A 19,880-nucleotide genomic window follows, 5' to 3' on the forward strand; every position below is an offset into this window, starting at 1 on the left:
GGAAAACAGTAAATCCCAACCCTCTCATTGATTCCAAACAAGTGTTCTCATGGTTGCAACCTGGAAGCATTGGAGCAGGTAAAATATTCTGGTTTTAGATGATAGCGAAGAAAGCTTCTGTTAACATTGGATTTTAGGTTTTTTTACAAAAGAGAATTGCTCATTTCATAGTAAGAAAACAAATATTCCAATTTTTAAAGGTAAATATTTGATAGAACCTATGTTTTGTCCCGGTTTATACAGTACTGTTCTCTTTTCTATAAAATTAGCATCACATTTGCCCTCGCTCTTCCCTCCCCACAGGGTTTCTAGAAGAATTCACCAGAATGAGGATGAAAATGTTCTTAAGGAATACAGCTGTCTACATGCAAAGAAGTATTGTTTCTGTTTAGTGGGGTTTGAAGTTCAAATGATGGAAAAGTTTTCCAAAACGACTTGATGAGCCATTATTGCCAATGTACATCTAAGTTTCCTTCATTTTTGCTTTACTTCATTTTATTCTGTGCAGCCTGTACTTTCAAATTTATTTTTAAAGAAAAGTTTATATCTTGATAAGTAAAGATTAGTGAAGATGAACAATGAAGCAAAATGACCTCTCCCCTGTCCTCCTTCTAAATAAGATTAAACCCTTGGGACTGATGAATCCTTGGTTTTCTTTCAGACTCCACACTCAAACCAGGTGCTGGAAGAAGCAGCAGCCTGGCAAAGCCAACCAGTACAGCCAAACATGCCCAACAAAAGCTTGCTTTCTCAGGGGACTGCACCGGAAAAGGAGCAGCTGAGCAAGAACAGAAATGCCTGGTGATCACCCTGGTGCAGCTGTGCATCACAGAGAAGCAACCGAGATCACGTGGGAGCCAAGACCAAGACCACATGGCAACCAGGACAGAGACCACGCAGGAGCGGGACTACTACTCACAGGCCATAAAGAGGAAACTCACACCAACCACAACCTTGGATGGGGTGAAACCTGTGATAACATGGTTATGGAGCTGGGCCTTGATCCCTTCCAGGAGGTAATGAGCTTCCCCCACCACCAAACCACCACCGTATGTGTGGTGTCAGTGGAGACCATCTAGGAAGCTTTCATCCGAAAGCAACAAAGGACTCCACTACACTGTAGCTGTGTCAGACAGCGACTGAAAAGTCAGGTTTGCAACCTGAGCTAAGCGACAAGCAAGAACTCTCATCCCCACTCAGCATTAGCAAGGGATCCTTCCCTCAAAGTGATATCAATAGAGAGCAAGAGGCAACTGGATACCCCTAGCTGTCCATGATGAGGTGATCACTCTGCCTCCTATCCTCCTGTCCAAGCTGTGCAAAAGAAAATTAACCAGGTAAGACGTAAGATTCAGGGTGAGAAATAAGGATCTAGTTTTGTTCTACTCATCGACATCCAGGTTTCCCAGCACTGTTTGTTGAAGATACCTTTTCTCCAGTGTGTATTATTAGTATCTTAGTCAAAAACCAGGTGGTTCTCTAGTCTGTTCTATTGATCTTTGTGTCTATTTTTTGTGCCAGTATCATGCTGTTTTTATTACAGTAGCTCTGTAACATAACTTGAGAGCAGGTATGGTAATCCCTCCAGCATTATTCTTTTTGCTCAATATGGCTTTGGCGCTCTAGGATCTTTTATGCTTCCATAAGAACTTCAGGACTTTTGTTTTTGTTTGTTTGTTTCTTTTCCTATGAAGAAGGCCATAGGGATTCTTACAGGGATTGCATTGACTCTGTACATTATGTTTGGTAGGACAATCATTTTCACAATATTAGTTCTACCAATGCATGAACATAGAAGGTCATGCTATCTTTTAGTGACTTCTTCAATCTCTTTATTTAGAGACTTTAAAACTTTTCATTGTAGACATCTTTAACCTCTTTGGTTATATTTATTCCTAGATATTTTTTAGGCTATTGTGAGTAGAGTGTGTTTATGATCTTTTTCTCAGCATGTTGTTATTGGTACATAGAAAGTCTACTGATTTTCTTATGTTAATTTTGTATCCTGCAACTTAGCCAGAAGTGTTAATCAGTTCTAAGAGTGTTCTTGCAGAGATTCAGAGTCTCATAACATTGTATTCAAAATGTTCAGATTCCAACTCAAATCTCTCAGGATGCCAAGAATCAGGGTGACATCAAACTGAAGGAGAAAGACAGTTAACAGATGCCCATGCTGGGTGACAAAGACATTCAAATTATCTAAAATTTTAAAGCAACCATCACAAAAATGTTTTGATGAGCAATAGCGGATGACTTGAAACAATTAAAAATGTCTCATCCAGGCAATAGAAAATATGAGGAAATTTTTATGACTGAAATATAGAATAAATTATTACTTTCTATTAGATAAATTCACACCCGTGCTCTTAGGTGTATCTTTCTGAACAATTATCTTTCTCATTAACTCTCATGCTTAAGCCTATATTAAAATATTTCTAATTATAACAGGTGTGATGTCATATACCTTATATCCAAGCACTAGAGAAGCAGAGGTAGGGATCTTGGAGATACCTTTATTAAACCAACTATGCATATACATACATATATATATGAATTCATTAGCCAAATGAATGGAAGATAGGAAAGAATCATTGCATATGAAGAATAGAATATTACTTGAATTGATTTTGAAGAACAGAAAGGACCTAAGTTAAACAACAGAGGAAAATGAACACACACACACACACACACACACACACACACACACACACACAGGCCAGAGGGCAATCCCAGATTTGTTCCTCAGGAATCTCCTATCTTGTTTTCTGAGACAGGATCTCTCACTGAGGTTTCCTATTAGGCTAGGCAGGCTGTCCAGAAAGCCCCAGGAATCTGCCTTTCTCTGCCTCCCTACTAGAATTACAGAGGTAAGCCAGCACACTCCTGGCTTTCTTATAGGGATTCTCAGATCTAACTTGGGTCTTCAGGCTGACTCTAAAGACTAACCATTTTCCCAGACCCCATAGTCAAACTTCTTAAAATTAATGACAAAGAAACCTGGCATGGGTGATCCTGTGCTATATGGAGAATTCCAGGCTAGCCAGTGCTACGTGGAAAGAGAGAGAGAGAGAGAGAGAGAGAGAGAGAGAGAGAGAGAGAGAGAGAGAGAGAGAGAGAGAGAAGGGAGGGAGGAAAGAAGGGAGGGAGGAAGGAAGAGTAAAAATTTTAAAAAATAAAAAAAAGAAAATCAGATTTTTTGGTTTTTTTTTTTTTTCACTAATACTAAGAACTGAACTTAGGACACCATGTATTCTCAATAGGCATTCTTCCATTAAGCTATACTTCCCAAACCTCTTTTTAACTTTTAAAACTGAATCCTGCTAAGTTGTTCAAGCTGGCTTTGAATTCACTCTGTAACCCAGGCAGGCCTTGAACTTGAAATCCTCCTGCCTCAGTCTTCCAAGTCCCAGGAATAACAGGTCTATATCACCAGGCCCAGCTAGACAAAAGAATTTTGAAATCAACAAAGGACACCACTCCTATAAAAGGAGGATGAACTCTATGGACAGCAGAGGAGAAGCGGCTGTTGAGTCCATAGTCAGTGCATGTCACTCTCATACTGAAAAAAAATGTCCAGGAAACATTCTCTGAGTATAAGGAGAAATTGATAAATTTTCTAGTGAAGGAAAACAAAGAACAAACCTATGGTAGAAGAATAGCTAGCAGGGAAGAATGACAGAAGAAACCTTCAAACACCAGAGAAAAAGAAAAAGAAAAAAAATATATATATAGGTAAATGCAATGCATTCTCCTCTTGGGTTCTTTATGTTTAAAGCTAAACAAAAAGAAAAAGAAAAAGCAACAGCAACACTCTGACATGGCTCAGAATGTATTAAAGGAAACATTTGACAAAGTTCCATTACTTGAAGAAGGATAAATGGACAAAAGGGGAAATGATATTTCCAGATTTCATTAAAACTGGTTTGTGGGGGTTGGGGAAGCTGGTAATTATCCAAATACAACACAATACCCAAGACAATCAGAGAAATGCTATAGGAAGAGAAAGCATCTAAAGCACTAAGATAAATAAAAATGAAAATGCAGCCGGGCGGTGGTGGCACACGCCTTTAATCCCAGCACTTGGGTGCTGTGGGATGTTAATGTATGTCCTGTGGGAGCCCTTCTTGGGTTCCTTGTGGCATTACTCAGCAGGTTTGCATAGAGGATGATTAGGACCATGGGCCTGAGTGCAGGTGTCTGAGATGGTCTGCACTTGGCTGTACTGGGGGATGGTCTGTATGTCAAGTTGCTCTGATTGGTCAATAAATAAAACCTGATTGGTCGTGGCTAGGCAGGAAGTATAGGCAGGACTAACAGAGGAGAAATAAAAGAACAGGAAGGCAGAAGGAGACGCTGCCAGCCACTGCCAGGACAAGCAGCATGTGAAGATGCTGGTAAGCCACGAGCCACGTGGCAAGGTATAGATTTGTAGAAATGCGTTACTTTAAGATATAAGAACAGTTAACAAGAAGCCTGCCACGGCCATACAGTTTGTAAGCAATATAAGTCTCTGTGTTTACTTGGTTGGGTCTGAGCGGCTGTGGGACTGGCGGGTGACAGAGATTTGTCCTGACTATGGGCAAGGCAGGAAAACTCTAGCTACACTTGGGAGGCAGAGGCAAGAGGATCTTTGTGAGTTCGAGGCCAGCCTGGTCTACAGAGAGAGATCCAGGAAAAGCGCAAAGCTCCACAGAGAAACCCTGTCTTGAAAAACAAAAAACAAAAAACAAAAAACAAAAAACAAAAAACAAAAAACAAAAAAAAAAAAAGAGGGCTGGAGAGATGGCTCAGCACTGGCTGTTCTTCCAAAGGTCCTGAGTTCAATTCCCAGCAACCACATGGTGGCTCACAGCCATCTGTAATGAGATCTGATGCCCTCTTCTGGCCTGCAGGGATATGTGCAGACAGAATACTGTATACATAATAAATAAATTAAAAAAAAAAAGAAAATGCAAAAAAAAATACTCAAGTGGAACACAGGATGTGAGTTTAAAGCAAATGAAGAAGTGAAAGCATACATCAAGCAGAAAAGAATAAAATTAAATTAAAATTAAATGGCAGGCTTAACACCTAACATAGCAATAATCATTCAAATGCAAATGATCCAATACATCAACTAAACGACAGAGATGGGCAGAGATCAGAAACCAAGACTTGAGTGTACTCTGTCCACAAGAATCTCTTCACAACTATGAGACATGGAATTGAACAGGAAAGGATGGGGAAAGCAGTCATAAGCAGATAGAACGAAAGAAAACTGAGACTTCAGAGTAAAGAAAATTACTGGTGACAAGGAGAGACATTCTATAATGATGAAAAAGTCAGTTCACCAAAAGGATGTAGCCATCCTAAATGTGTGTATACCAAACAACAAGCCAATAAGATTTTGGCTGTAATAATGAGCAGTACTGAAAGGAAAAGTCAATCCACTGCTAAGTGGGATGAAAATACTTCTGTCAGTGTTCTATGTAACAGCTAGGGAATCAGCAAGGTCACAGAAGAACTCAACACTAACAACCACTGGGCCCAGCCCCTGTCAAACACCTCACCCAGCAACAGGCAGATGCTTGCTTTTGTCAAGAAAACATGAAACTTGTACCAACACAGCCCACATCTTGAGTAATTTTTTTTAAAACTACAAATATAAAGGATTGAAATCAAACAAAATATGTTCTCTGAGCATATTTGGATTTGAGCTAGAAAACAATAACAGATAGATTAAAATAAATCTTATTGCAAACATTTGGAAAATAAACAACACATTTCTAAATAATCCATGAGTCAAAGAGGATACCTTGGGAAAATCTAACAAATACACAAACTGAGAGGAAATGAAAATTATTTCAAGTTTGGGAGACATGAAGAAAGTAGTGTTGACATGAAAATCAGCAGTACTCAATGCCTGTATTAGGAAAGACAAAGATTTAATCCATAATCTGAGGTTCCATATGAAAACTCAAAAAAAGAACATAATAAACCTAAATCAAATTTAAATGTGAGGAAAAAAATTAGTTAAATTGAAACAGTAAAATACAGAAGTACAATGAAACAAAAAAAATGTGCATATACATACACACATAAATAAATTTAATTTTTAGAGATAAAGATAAGTAACCCTGGCAAACATATAGCAAAACATAAAGAAATACATAGAGAACATAAAATTATGAAAAATGGAGTATGAAATATAACATGGACTCTTAAAATATCAAAAAGTAATAAATTATTGTGCATAAATTTGACAGTTGGGATAAATGGACCAATTACTTGAAAAAACTGTCATAACTCAGTGTGAAATAGATACTTTGACTACTAAGGAAGTTGAATCCATAGCTTGAAAATTCATAAAAGAAGAAATTTGTTGACCCAGAAGACAACTGAGGTTTCTACTCAGTATCTTAAGAATCAACGGGGTCTACACCAGTTTATTCCAGCTCACAACTGTTTGAGAACAGCTAGCATTACAATGTGGCAAACACTGACAAAAACTCTACAAAAAAAGAGAAATATTCATAAATGTTCTTTATGAGTAAGGATGCAAAAAATCTCTTGACAAAACACCAGCAAATTTAATTGAGCAAAATATGAAATGAATTCTATACCATGATGAAGGTTTGGTTCAGTACTTTAAAATCAACCGATATAATAAACCGTGGTCACAGAAAAAAGTCACATGATCATATAATCACAATTTGACACTGTGACAAAATTTGGCACTCATTCATGATCCATAAAAAGAAAAAAACTTAGAGAAATAGGAATCAAAGAACTGGCTCAACTTGATAAAGAGAAATGATCAAAAATCAACAGCTAACCTTATATATAACAGTGAAAGGCTGAGGTCTGGATTATCCACTCTCGCTGCTCATATCAACAGAGTGCTAGAATTTCTACTTACTGTAATACTGGAAAAAGGAATTGAAGTACTGTGGTGATCTATTGTGTACCCTAGTAAACTTGCCTGAGGATCAGAGGACAGAGCCAGCCACTAGATTAGACATAGAGGTCAGGCAGTGGTGGCACACATCTTTAATCCTATCACTCAGGAGGCAGAGATCAACCTGGATCTCTGTGAGTTCAAGGGCACACTGGAAACAGAGCCAGGCAGTGGTGGCACACACCTTTAATCCCAGTACTAGGAAGCACACACGCCTTTAATCCCAGGAAGTGATGTCTGGCTAGAGAAAGGTATATAAGGTGTGAGGAAACAGGAACTCACTCTTTAGACTGAAGATTTTGTAGAGGTAAGAACTTCTGCTTCTCTGATCTTTCAGCTTTCACCCTGATACCTGGCTCTGGGTTTTTTATTAATAAGACCTTTTAACATTCGTACAAAGTACGGGTTGGAAAAAAAATACAGAAAGCCACCCCTATTTGTGGAGGGCTGAAGCATCTACAATTTAAAATCTTCTACAACTAGTAATTTACCAAGGCTTCAGGATATAGGATGAATGAGCAAACAAAATATTATATTAGCAGCAAATACACCAACAAACCTAAAATTAAAATTTATCTATTGATTTGTTGATGTATGTAGCTAGAGTTTTTCTGGTCCTGCCTGGCCCATGGTCAGGACAAATCTCTCTCACCCACCAGTCCCACAGCTGCTCAGACCCAACCAAGTAAACACACAGAGACTTATATTACTTAAACTGTTTGGCCTAATGGCTCAGGCTTCTTGCTAGCTGTTCTTATATCTTAAATTAACCCATATCTATTAATCTATAAGTTGCCACGTGGCTCATGGCTTACCAGTATCTTAACATCTTCTCATGGCAGCTGCTGGCAGCGTCTCTGTGACTCAGCCTTCCACTTCCCAGAATTCTCCTCTCTCCTTGTCCCACCTATACTTCCTGCCTGGCTACTGGCCAATCAGTGTTTTATTTATTAACCAATCAGAACAACACATTTAACATACAGAACATCCCACAGCAGATATACACCTTAAAACAAATAAAAACATGTGATCATAGACCTAGCAAAACACACATGGGACTTCTATGTTGAACACAACATATTAAACAATAAAAAATAAAAAGAGAAGCAGGCACATTCTACACACGACATGGAAGACTCACAATAGAAAACAATGATAGCTCTAGCCAAACTGACAATAGGTTTGACATAATTTATATAAAAAAAGACCTCAGTAGTTTGGTGATAGAATTCCTGCTAGCATGTGGGAGGTTCTGGATTCTAGAGTCAGCATGAAAAATTATTAACAACAATAAAAATATTTCACAGAAAAAATACCAATGGGATTTTCTACAAAAAGTCAAGATTATTCTAAACTTTTATATGAAAAAGCAAATGAACCATCACAGCTAAAACAAAATTGGAAGTAAAAAGTAAGTTGGGCTGGTCTACTTAATTCCAAAATAGACTGAATAGCTGTGTTAATTGAGACTATGTAGTATGCACAAGAGATAAATTCATTAGTCAATGAAATAGACTTTCATGAACACATCCAACTGATACTTGACAAAGGCAAGAAATAAACTCACCCCATAAGCAACTGATAACTTTTATATCAGATGATGCTGGAACAACTAAGTACCCATGGAGAGAGGGGTAACTCTTACCTTTCTCAAAAGTTAACTCAAATTAGCTCACTAATGTAAAAGGTAAAGCTTCTAGGGAAAAAATAGAGACTTTTCAAAATTTATGGCTAGGCAGATTCATACCAAATCCACAGGCCATAAAAGAAAACAGACAAATCTACTTTATCAAAATTTGAAACTCTTATGATCACTTATCATGAAGATAAGATTGCTGCAATGAATTTCTGACCAATAAAGAAGCGGTATTGGACAGTTTCTAACCCAGGCCTCAGGAAACTGCCAATTTCCTCTTCCTGTCCTTTGCAATACTCACTCTGAAGGAAGCTTACACGCTCCTGTGAAACCACTGCTCATGGGAGCCCAATCAAGCTGCATGGAAAACCTATATGCAGAAAAGGACACCTGGACAGCCTTTGATCCTCCATCATCTCTCATGACTGACATGGAGAAGAACCAAGAAACCAGAGTCCAACCATGAGCCAGAACCAAGATCCTGGTGTATGATTCCCCAATGTGTCATACAGGTCATCTGTAGCTATGTGAGCTACAAAATGTTTGATCTACAAAATCATGGACATTAAAAAAAATGGGTGCTGTTTTACCTCACTAATGTTGGAAGAGTTTGCTATGCAGCAGTGAACAAACACAACTGATACTTTTAAGTGGTACCAGTAGTGGAGACAGTGGTGTCTCCTGAGATGATTAAAATGCTAAACTTTGGGGTCCAGCTGACTAGAGTCTAGACAAGCCTCTGCCTTATACTAGGTGTATACTCTTAAGCAAGTTAAACTCCCCAAAACTGTGTCCCATCTGCTACAGAAGAACATGAATGGCAGTCATATCTAAAGTCTGATATTTTCTTTCTAACTTTTATGACTAGTTTTCTTTCTTAGATTCTGCAACAAATTGGACTTGAGATTTGAATTTTACAAACTAACTCATACAGTTTCATAAATATTAAATAATGAATATAATTGTCCAAGACATAGCTCCTGGCATATATCATATTAATTCAGCCTACAGTAAGTGCTCAATAAACACTCATAAAGTAGACACTCTTATTGCATATTAATGGGAATATTCTTCATTTATCACAGACAGTGAGTTCTAGTTCAATGTCTCCCCATCAGGGTAGCTTTGAGGCCTTTCCTTTGGGAAAAGACATAACCTGTCTGCTACATGATAACCTAGGTTGTAGTTCAGAAAATAAAAAGGTTATTTGTGGGGAGAAAAAAAATATGAAATGCAAACATCTAGGGTTCAGTTAATAGTAACACATTCAAACTGGTTTCTAAATTTGAACAACTGCACCATAGTAATGTAGGAAACTATGAGTTTTGTCCTTTATCACAAGTTTTACTGCCAAGACTACAACATGCCTCACTGTTCTACATTTTAAAACTAATAAATTAAACACTTCTTTACCTACCTTTTTCCCATCTAAAAATATTTTTTCTTTATCTTGTTTTAGGTAGACTCTGTGATGCCTAATGTCAATTCAGTTGTCAACTTGAAGAGATCACTCGGGAGAGGGGCTTCTTGGCATTCCTGTGGGACAGTACCTTGATTAGTTTGAGGTGGGATCTTGAACTACATAAGAGAAAGTGAGCTCAGCACATGTGTCTATCATTATCTGCTTCTTCACTAGATACACTGAGGCCAGCAGCCTCACGCCCCTGCAGCTATGACTTCCCCATGATGGACTGTACTCTAAAAACCGTGAACCAAAATAAACACTTTCCCCCTTAGGCATAGTAGCAGGAAGACTAGCTCAGCCAGGGTATTTCCATGTAACCTAAACTGACCTGAAAACTGTGACCCTCCTGCCTCAGTTTCCTAAGTGTTGGAATTACAGTCATGAGCCACCACTAACTCCCATCTTGAAAATATATTTCTAACCAAGAGAAGATGGCTGAGAGGAGTTTCTTTTTATTTTAAATAAAAAGATGAAACCTCAGCCGGGCGGTGGTGGCGCACGCCTTTAATCCCAGCACTCGGGAGGCAGAGCCAGGCGGATCTCTGTGAGTTCGAGGCCAGCCTGGGCTACCAAGTGAGCTCCAGGAAAGGCGCAAAGCTACGCAGAGAAACCCTGTCTCGAAAATCCAAAAAAAAAAAAAAAAAAAAAAAAGATGAAACCTCTATCTTATATTTTCCTTTTTAGATGTAGCTATTTAATTGTCTACTGTTCTTTATCCTCAGTGGTATCCTGAAACATCAGCTAACACTCTTAATTCAGATACAAAGAAACTTTAAGAGCAGTAGACCTCCATTTGAGCACATTCATTTGTAGGACAAATTGCTGAATGGTCTTATTAATTTAAAAAAAGGGGGGAGCTAGATAGTGGGGTGAAAACCGAAAGATCAGAGGAATCAGACAAGCCACAGCCAATCTCACCTTACCAACCCTCAGCCTCCAGAGAGAGCTACTTCCTTTATACTCACACCTATATCCTTTCTGTGCCAAACTTTTCTGTGCCCTGCCATCTTACTTCCTTCCTCTACCCAGCCACATCACTTCCTATCTGTCTGTACAGACCTCCAGACCTCTACAGTTAACTAGCATTGGGATTAAAGGTGTGTGCCACCATGCCTAGCTCTGTTCCCAGTGTGGCCTTGAACTCACAGAGATCTGGATGAATCTCTGCCTCCTGAATGCTAGGATTAAAGGCCTGTGCTACCATTGCCTGACCTCTATGTTTAATATAGTGGCTGGCTTTTTCCTCTTATCTCCATGCAAGCTTTATTTATTAGAGCACAAATAAAATATTACCACATTCATTCATTCCACAAGTGTTCACCTATGATGAGCAAGATCCAGGCCCCAAGACTCCAAGAGTACAGCAAAGCAGTACAGTCCCTGACCACCCAAACATGCAGCTTGTGAATGCCAGCAGCAACAAATGGAGCCCATGACAAAATGCTAATCCTCACCTGTGGAAGGTCCCCATGGAGAGACAGTTTGTACTCTGCTAAGGACCCCTTACTACATCTCAGAAATCACCACTGTATGCCGCCCTGATGACTTAAACTACCATTTAAATCATTTAGTGTCATTTAGTCTTAAAAAAAATTTACTTCTAATTTTTGTACTTAAATCATGTTTTTCCTGTGGTAAGTTTTTCCTGTAACCCTCCAAAGCCCCACTAAACCTGTTTTTACTGACCATTCCTTGGAAAGTGTTTAATGGTGGAGCATTTTGGTGATTTCTGATTTCTTGCTCCCTAAGAAATGCCATTATGTATAATAGCTTTCCGAGTCTCTGAAGTTGTCCCTACCTATACCCTCACCCCCTGCCCCTCAACAAGACTCAAATATAATTGTTAAACCAATGGATAAAGCCTGAGAAAAAGTGTGTGGCAATCCTTGGCTCAACCCTGGCTGAGTATACCTGGTTACCTGACGTTGTTAGGTGGAGGGGAACAGGATCCCAATGCAGAACAGAGTTGGTTAGAGGGGCATAGTTCTACCTGTCCCAGCTGTTAACACCTTAGCCCTGTCCTCCTACTAATTGTCTCAGTGTTATAGCAATGAGGGGCACTTGGTGGACATGAGCCTTCCCCACAATTCAATGGACTTGAGTTTGTGTCTTCAGCATGGGGAGGGGTCTAAGGAACACAGCTGTGCTGCAGCCTTTGGTTTTCCCACTTTGAAGCCACATACATCAAGTTCTCCACTCAGGCATCTGTTTTTCCAATGGGAAGATCCCTGAAACAGGAATGGTAGTGAATTCCCCCTCCAAAGAATGCCCCAGGACTCTTCAATAACCAGAGGATGCTGTGCTCTGAGGGGTCCCAGTTCATTTTGTCACTAATAACAAAGTACCAATTACAGGATAAATTATAAACAAATTATCCCCACTCCAAGAAGTTTATTTTCACTCACAGCTTAGAAGAAAGGTCACTAGCCACACCTGATAATAGCCTTCTTGTTGGCAGAGTAGCATGCGATATCACATGATAAAAGACTAGATAGACAGTACCTGTCTCTTCTGGTCTTGGCTCTGCTTATAAAGCACCAGAGGTCAAGTCTGGAGCTCCACCCTGATGACTCCATCCTTGCCACCTCCAAAAGAAACCCACTTCTCAACACTATAGTTAGATTGTCTTCACCCTTGCAATACCTCTTAGTGAGGATTAAACTCCAATGTGAGTTCGGGGAGGGGAAAAATCATATTCACACACAGAAAGGGGGATGTGGGCCAACAACCAGGAATGATGGTTGACTCCTTCGTGAGAAGCCATTTACTCCCTCAAGCTGTCCTCAAGCTTTTCAGAAGCCTGTACCAAGAGGCCCCAGGCCTGATTATTTATGGTAATTACAATACAGTATATATAAGCTGGGCCTTATAGATATAATGTATATTATTAAATTATCATAGAAAATTACTTACTGACTAAAGATATGAAATAGTCGAGTAATTTTTCTAAACTAAAACTCCTTTGTGTGGAGGTGTGTACATGCATGGAAAAAGTCAGAAATCAGTGTCCAGTGTCCCTCTTCAGACTCTAGCCCCTACCCTTCTCTCTCTCTCTCTGTTTGTTTTTTGTTTTGATTTGATTTGTTTTTTCAGTTCTCACCAGCCTGGAACTCTCCAATAAAGCTAGGCCAGCTGGCCAGCGAAGCCCAGGAATGCCCCTTTTGCTGCCTCCAGATCACTGGGACTATAAGCATGCACCACCACAACTGGCTTTCTGACATGAGTTCTAGGAGCTCAAACTCAGGCCGCCACGCTCGCACAACCACCACTGGAGCCTTCTCCTTAGCTCTGAAACTCTTTGGAAGATAATCCCTGAGCCTGCAAGATGAAGGTGTCATCAGGGAGTCCATTTTGAAGAATTCTGAGAATAGAAAATGTTCGTATCAAGCCACCATGATGAGAAAACACATTTTTAAGCAGGAACAGCACAGAAGCCTACCCCATACCCACGGTCCTTGGAAGAAAACTCCATCCACCAGCTAGGTAGGCAACATACAGGACTTTCTAAGAGAGGAAAATGTGAATGGTATCTCTGCTGCTTCCCTTTCTCCCAGGAGCCACAGAATTGTTCAGCTGACCCCTGGGACCTTTTCTAAGCTGGCCCAAAGCAAACGGGAATTCCATTTGTCTGAGAAGGACTGAACTCTGAGGATCTTCCAGGATGCAGTTGCTGAGGGGAACCACCTCATTGGAGATTTTGCTGAACACCATGACTTGAAAGTGATCCAGTCAATGACAAAGCACTGTTGGCAACAGACTGTTTATAAATCGGTTGAAAATGAACTCCTCTTCCTCTGAGACACCCCCTGACCACCTGGGTCAATAATTAGGGAATTGTTTGGACTGGAATGCTCTTTGCCTGGGTCAGCAAGTCCATTCCCAGGCACAGAGGTGGGATCAGGTTCATTACTCTAAACAACCCATGATGAAGAGGGCCCTGCACTCTCAGGATGGCTCCGGGGCTGGAAATTCCATGTTCTTTGGCGGTCCACCCTCGCATTCTGTCTGTCCTGCACAGCCCCTGTTTTAATTTTATTTTTTTAAACTCTAAGCTCTGAGCAGCATGTTTTTTCTTCTGTAACTTAAGCCATCCACAGCACTCCCTTCCATATAGTCTCCTCACCTATTGGAAAACTGCTGGGGTGGGGTACTCTCTTGTCTTCCTGAGACAGGACAAGGCTCTGCCTCTGAAAGGCTCTGCCCTCCACATCTTAAGTGACTGATTTTGCTTGTTTGGAGATTTCTCCATCCCTTCATCAAACTCCCTACACTCACTTCACCTTGAAAGGATCTATTAGGGAAGCCATACAAAGGGACAGCCAGTTTCCTCTCCTGGCTCTCCTCTGATGGGGGTGTTTGGGTGGCTGTGAGAAGGGGAGGCACAGAGAGGAGATCAGATGAACTGACTGCCTAAGAACACAATTTTTGTGGGGAGACCCTTAGGATTATTAGGACAGCCTGACCATCAAATGCCGATGAAAACACGAAGGCGGAGCCAAGGAAACAGCTCAGTAAGTAAAATGTTTGTCTTGCAAACACAAAGACCTGATGTCATCTGCTTGTAAATCAGGTCCTGGGATCCCTGTGGTTCACGGGTCAGCCAGTCAAGCTGAACTGGGGAGTTCCAAGCCATGGAGAAACCCTGTCTCAAAAAATAAAGAACCCATGTTGCGCACACACACACACCACAAATCTAAGGCTTCATCTCCACTTATGAACAAAGCCCAAGCCCATCTGTTCATTTCCCAAAATCTCCCAACAGCTCTTTCTCCACTGCCCAACTCTTTCCTCAGTTCCTCTCAGCTCCCCCACCTACCCACAGATCCACAGCTGCTCTTGAGTAAACCCAAGGCTTCTTTTGAAGCTGTTCCCATCCAGGCAACTGGACTGGAAGCTGAATGAATCACTCCTGAGCCTGCCCCTGATTGGGAGGATCCTAGCTGCTTCCTGGAGGCCTCAGAGCTGACCAGAGCCTCCTGGCATCTTCCCAGGCATCAGCTCCAGAAGTAGGATGCTTGGCCTGAGTTGATCTCTGCCTCTCCTCAAAAGCACCCGGACCTGAAGAACAGTGCTTTGTTTCTGGAAAGTGTGATGGCCCTGGTTGAGACATATTCATTATCTGACTTACTTAATGCTCCCCACCCGGAACATCCCTAAGCCACACTAGTCTACTCTGAACTCTGCTTCCTTTTGGCCTTTGTTTCTCTCTAGTGGTCCATGGGCTCCTAGCATCAGGACTGCCTGATAAGCTTAGTGATGGGGCTAATTCTCTGGCCTTGCCCAGTGAGGCAAAGTCTCTCTAGCGATGGAGTCCAGAACCTGTAACTTTTACCCCTCCTGCATAAGCTCCTCAGAGAAGCATGCTTGGAGCTGAGAGTAGGGAAGCATGTCTTGGGTCCATGCCATGTGCTGCCCTTCTGTGCCTTTGCCATTGGGTCCTCTGTTCACCCTTGAGCCAGGGACAGCCTGCCCATGCAGATGCAACCATCCAATGAGTATTAGCAAATCTTCACAGGTCTAATGTTACATGTTAGGTGTGGTGGGCCAGTAAAACCCACAGCTCTAACATTTCCCCCCACCAAAGACAAGGAATAGCTGGTAGTTCTTGTTCTGTTCAAGAAGGTTGTGAAACCTTTAGAAGATGGAGTCTCACTGAAGGAAGTTGATCACTAGGGGTGCAGCTTGAAGTTTTATAGTCCCGCCCTACTTCCTTTTCATTCTGTTTCCTGAGGGCTGATGCAATGTGACCTGCCAGCTTCCTGTCCCTCCTGCCAGGCATTCCCAACTATCAAGGATTGTATTCCTCTGAACTTATAAGTCAAAGTAAACCCTTTCTCCTTTAATTTGTTTTTCTTTCTTTCTTTTTTTTTTTTTTCTTGGTTTTTCGAGACAGGGTTTCTCTGTGTAGCTTTGCGCCTTTCCTGGAACTCACTTGGTAGACCAGGCTGGCCTCGAACTCACAGAGATCCGCCTGCCTCTGCCTCCCGAGTGCTGGGATTAAAGGCGTGCGCCACCACCGCCTGGCTAATTTTTTTTTTTTTTTTTTTTGGAAATTTGTTTTTCTTAGGGTATTTTATCACAACTGACAAACAAGACAATGACTGAGAAATTCAACTGAGATACAGAGGTCTGCACAAAGGCATGCAAAGCCAGACACTCACAGTGGCTCCTCCCATTCTGGCTACAGGGCCACCAATCTCCCTTTAAGCCTATGAAAACTAGAATGGCCCAGGAAGAGGTATGAGCCTCATCCATGCAGGTTGAGGTAAGTGGCCATACATGCCTCTAGCTCTTTCCCAGGCCTAACCACAGTGGGTTGCACCTGCCCCATACTGGTCAGTTCTGACTCATTTTCTCACCACACCATGATAAGCTTTGATTTGATTAGCTGCCAACAAACCCCATCCCCAAAGCCCCCCGTGCCTAGCCTCGGGATTCTATCTTCTACTCTAACCTATAACTGAAGGTATTAACCACAATGTCAATATTCTCAAACCACCAAGGATTCTTCTCTAGAGCAGCAACTCAATAGACACCATTCTTATATTTTGAACATAAATGTTATATTTATATAATCTGTGGCCTGTCTCTTTTCTAAGGACTGAAAGAGCCCTGCTGTAAGATACATCCAGCGGTTTTAAAAATTAATGAGAAAAGGGTGGGAGCTGGCTCAGTTAGGAAAATCCTTGTATGCAAACATGAAGACCTGAGTTTGATCCCTAGAATCCACATAACAACTGCTAGGCATGGGCTAGGAGGGTGGCTCCATGGGTAAAGGCACTTGCTGCCAAGCCTGACAGCCTGAGTTCAATCCCTGGAATACACAGGGTGGAAGAAGAGAACCAATTCCCACACATTGTATTCTGGCCTTTACACCTATGCCATGCATAACACATGCTCCCCGACCCACCCAAATAAATGAATAAGTACCTGTAATCCTAGCACTGAGAGGCAGAAACAGGAAGAGCTCTGGAGCTCACCAGCCAGCCTAGACACTGATCTCAGAAAACAAGGTGAACCATGGCTAACGAATGATACCCACGGTTTCCTTTTGGCCTCCATACAAATACACACACATACACAAACACAACAAAAAAAATTAACAAAGCAAAATTGAAATTTCATGGTGGTCCTTAGGAGAGAGTCTGAGGAGCAAGCCCTATTCTCTGCTTAGCCAGCACCAGTGGTATAGCTAAGCCTCCCACTGAGCCTGACTTCCCTGGTAAGGGCAGCCTGGGGCAGCACAGCATGGGGCAGCACAGCATGGGGCAGCACAGCATGGGGCAGCACAGCATGGGGCAGCACAGCATGGGAAGCAGGACACAGGCCCCAAACACTCATTTAAAGTCTTCTCAGGTTTGGGGCTGGACATTCTGATCTGGCAACGCATGATGTCAGTTCCTTGTACCTTCCCTTGGTGGCTGAAGCTGAGAAGGAGGATTCTGCAGTCATTGGTGGGCTTGCCAGAGAAATGCTTCCCACAATGAGGCCAGATATAGATACGTAAAAAATTAGACAAATTAAGTAGACAACATGTGGGGCAGGTAGATGAAGTTCGGGAAGGGCCTTACCTGCCAGAGATAGTCCAGAAGCCCTTCCCAGCAAGTGTGTGTGTGTGTGTGTGTGTGTGTGTGTGTGTGTGTGTGTTCTGCATGTGTGTATGTGTATGTAACAACTTGTAGCCAAGTATTCTTTCTGCTATTAAAGCAAGCACCTATTTCAGCTCTGGAGGTCACCCTTGCTCTCATGAAGAGCCTAGCTGGCCCTGGGTAAAAGCTACAGTCATGATAACGATGCTGTTCTCTCCCTCGCAGATATCCAAGACAAAGAGGGCACACAGCAGAGGAAGGTGAGAAGCCTTTTTAAAATTAGACAACATCTTAGAGAGCACATTTTCTTTATCTCCAGACCGACATCCATTAACCTACACTTAGTGAGAGTCAGTGCTACTGTTCAGGAAGACAGCTCGAATGGGTGGAAATTGCTGTTGTATATCCAGGGAAGAAGAGGTATGACACATATTAAAATTTTAAAAAAAGGTTGGTTTCCAAGGAACCAGTGACCTGATAGAAATTTGAGATTAAACTCTGATGGGCTATGTCAAACTACAGGGTACCACTAGCTGATCCTCCACACAGTCTGAAAACCACTCCATGTCTGTTCATAAAGTTTCTTTTTCAGTGCTGTAAACTCCATCCCACCAAGGCCCAGCCTTTCAAGCAGATGCAGCAGCAATGTTCTGTGGTAAATCTCAGGATAGAAGGTATTTCATAAGTAACTGGAGCCAGGCAACAGCAAGGAAAATAGCTTCTTTCTTCCAAAGATGAAGATCAGAATCCCAGACGATGACTTTTGTGGCTCCTGCCTGATTCCCTCACCTGCACCTGACCTCTCACCACTACTGAATGCCCCAAAAGCAGCTCCTGGTTCCTTCGCCAGGAGTCATTCTAAGTGTCCATTTCTTTCAATAATGGCCATCCTTTGGGGGGGGGGGTGTTGCATTGTTCATCACTATCCCCCCTCACAAAGGAGAGGGAGGGAGAGAGAAAGAGAGAGGGACATTTGTCTTCCAGAGGTAGACATCTGTTGCTTAAGCAACTGTCTACTATATCTCTGAGGAAAGCCCAAGGTGCCTGCTCCTCTGACTCAGGTCCCCAGCAAGCCCACCTCCCCCGACCCTCTTCTCTCCCATCTGCTTATAATTTAATGCTCTGTGTGTTTTAATCATTTCATTAGGCATGTCCTTATTTTGAAATGCAACTAATTCTTCAGTTCAAACAAACAGCTAGTAATCTAAAAAACGAGGCTATTCTTTACTCTGGACTCCAGATTGGCTCAGAAGAAATATCACACCTATTTTGAGGAGGGTAAAGGAAACAACTGCTCCTGATTTTTTTAAGCCGCTGACTCGCAGTGAACATATGTCAAAGATTTCTGAATCTTCTTCAGAAGTTTAAAATCAACTTGAAGACATTTTCTTGTGGAGTTTTCACCCTGAATATTTGTATAACATCTGTTATTATTAATGCTTATCAGAAGATAGGTTTAGGCTGGCAGTGGTGATGCACACCTTTAATCCCAGTACTCAGAAGGCAGAGGTAGGCGGATCTCTGTGAGTTCAAGGACAGCCTGGTCTATAGAGAAAGTTCCAGGACAGTCAGAGCTGCACAGAGAAGCCCTGTCAAAAAAAGAAAAAAGAAAGAAGATAGGTTTAGAAATAGTGCCATGGTTTTTATATTTGATGAAAAAAAAAAACACAAAAGAGAAAACTGCTTCCACTATAGCTTTGTCCCTTTCAGTATTTTTTTTAATAGAAGTTTACGTTTATTAAGACAAAGAATGTTATCCTTGGCTCTAAGAGGGAAAAATTGTAAGTTGTGTCCTGAGATTTTTTTTTTTTTTTTGGTCCCTGGCATTCAGATTTGTTCTGCATCAAGAAATGAGGGGCTGGCAAGATGGCTCAATGAATAAACACACTTGCCACCAAACCTCATGACATGATTTCAATCCCCAAGAAAGACTCCCATGGTGGAAAGAGAGAGCTGACTCCTTCACATTGCATTCAAAAAAAAAAAAAAAGCATTCAAAAAAAAAAAAGCATTCAAAAAAAAAAAAAAAGATTTAAGTGCAGCGATTGAAATTCCAGAGATGTTTGTAGATTTAACATATCCGTGACATAACTGCACAGTGTGAAACTGATGGTGTCTTTCTTTTTTGATACTTGCCTTCGTTTCAGGTAATAAACTGAACATTTCCACAAAGTAGACACTTAGAAAACTTTTGTTGAAGCCGCAGTACCAAGTAGGTAGATACACATTGCCCTTTTCTGTCTTAATTACGTT

The 19,880-nt window shown here is 41.3% G+C and overlaps 1 long non-coding RNA gene across 2 annotated transcripts in view; it reads right to left on the minus strand.

The window, feature by feature from the left end:
- Positions 1-935: 935 nt before the first annotated feature.
- LOC143271194 (uncharacterized) overlaps positions 936-19,880 on the minus strand; it is a 58,685-nt gene continuing 39,740 nt past the window's right edge. For both annotated transcript variants that reach the window (XR_013048425.1, XR_013048424.1), the window contains exons 3-4: positions 9,991-10,109; positions 936-1,314 (exon numbers count right to left, since the gene is read on the minus strand). This is a non-coding gene — a long non-coding RNA (uncharacterized LOC143271194). The remainder of the gene's footprint in view (positions 1,315-9,990; positions 10,110-19,880) is intronic.

Source organism: Peromyscus maniculatus, chromosome 1 (genome assembly GCF_049852395.1).
Source record: "Peromyscus maniculatus bairdii isolate BWxNUB_F1_BW_parent chromosome 1, HU_Pman_BW_mat_3.1, whole genome shotgun sequence".
In the NCBI taxonomy this organism is placed as follows: domain Eukaryota; kingdom Metazoa; phylum Chordata; class Mammalia; order Rodentia; family Cricetidae; genus Peromyscus; species Peromyscus maniculatus.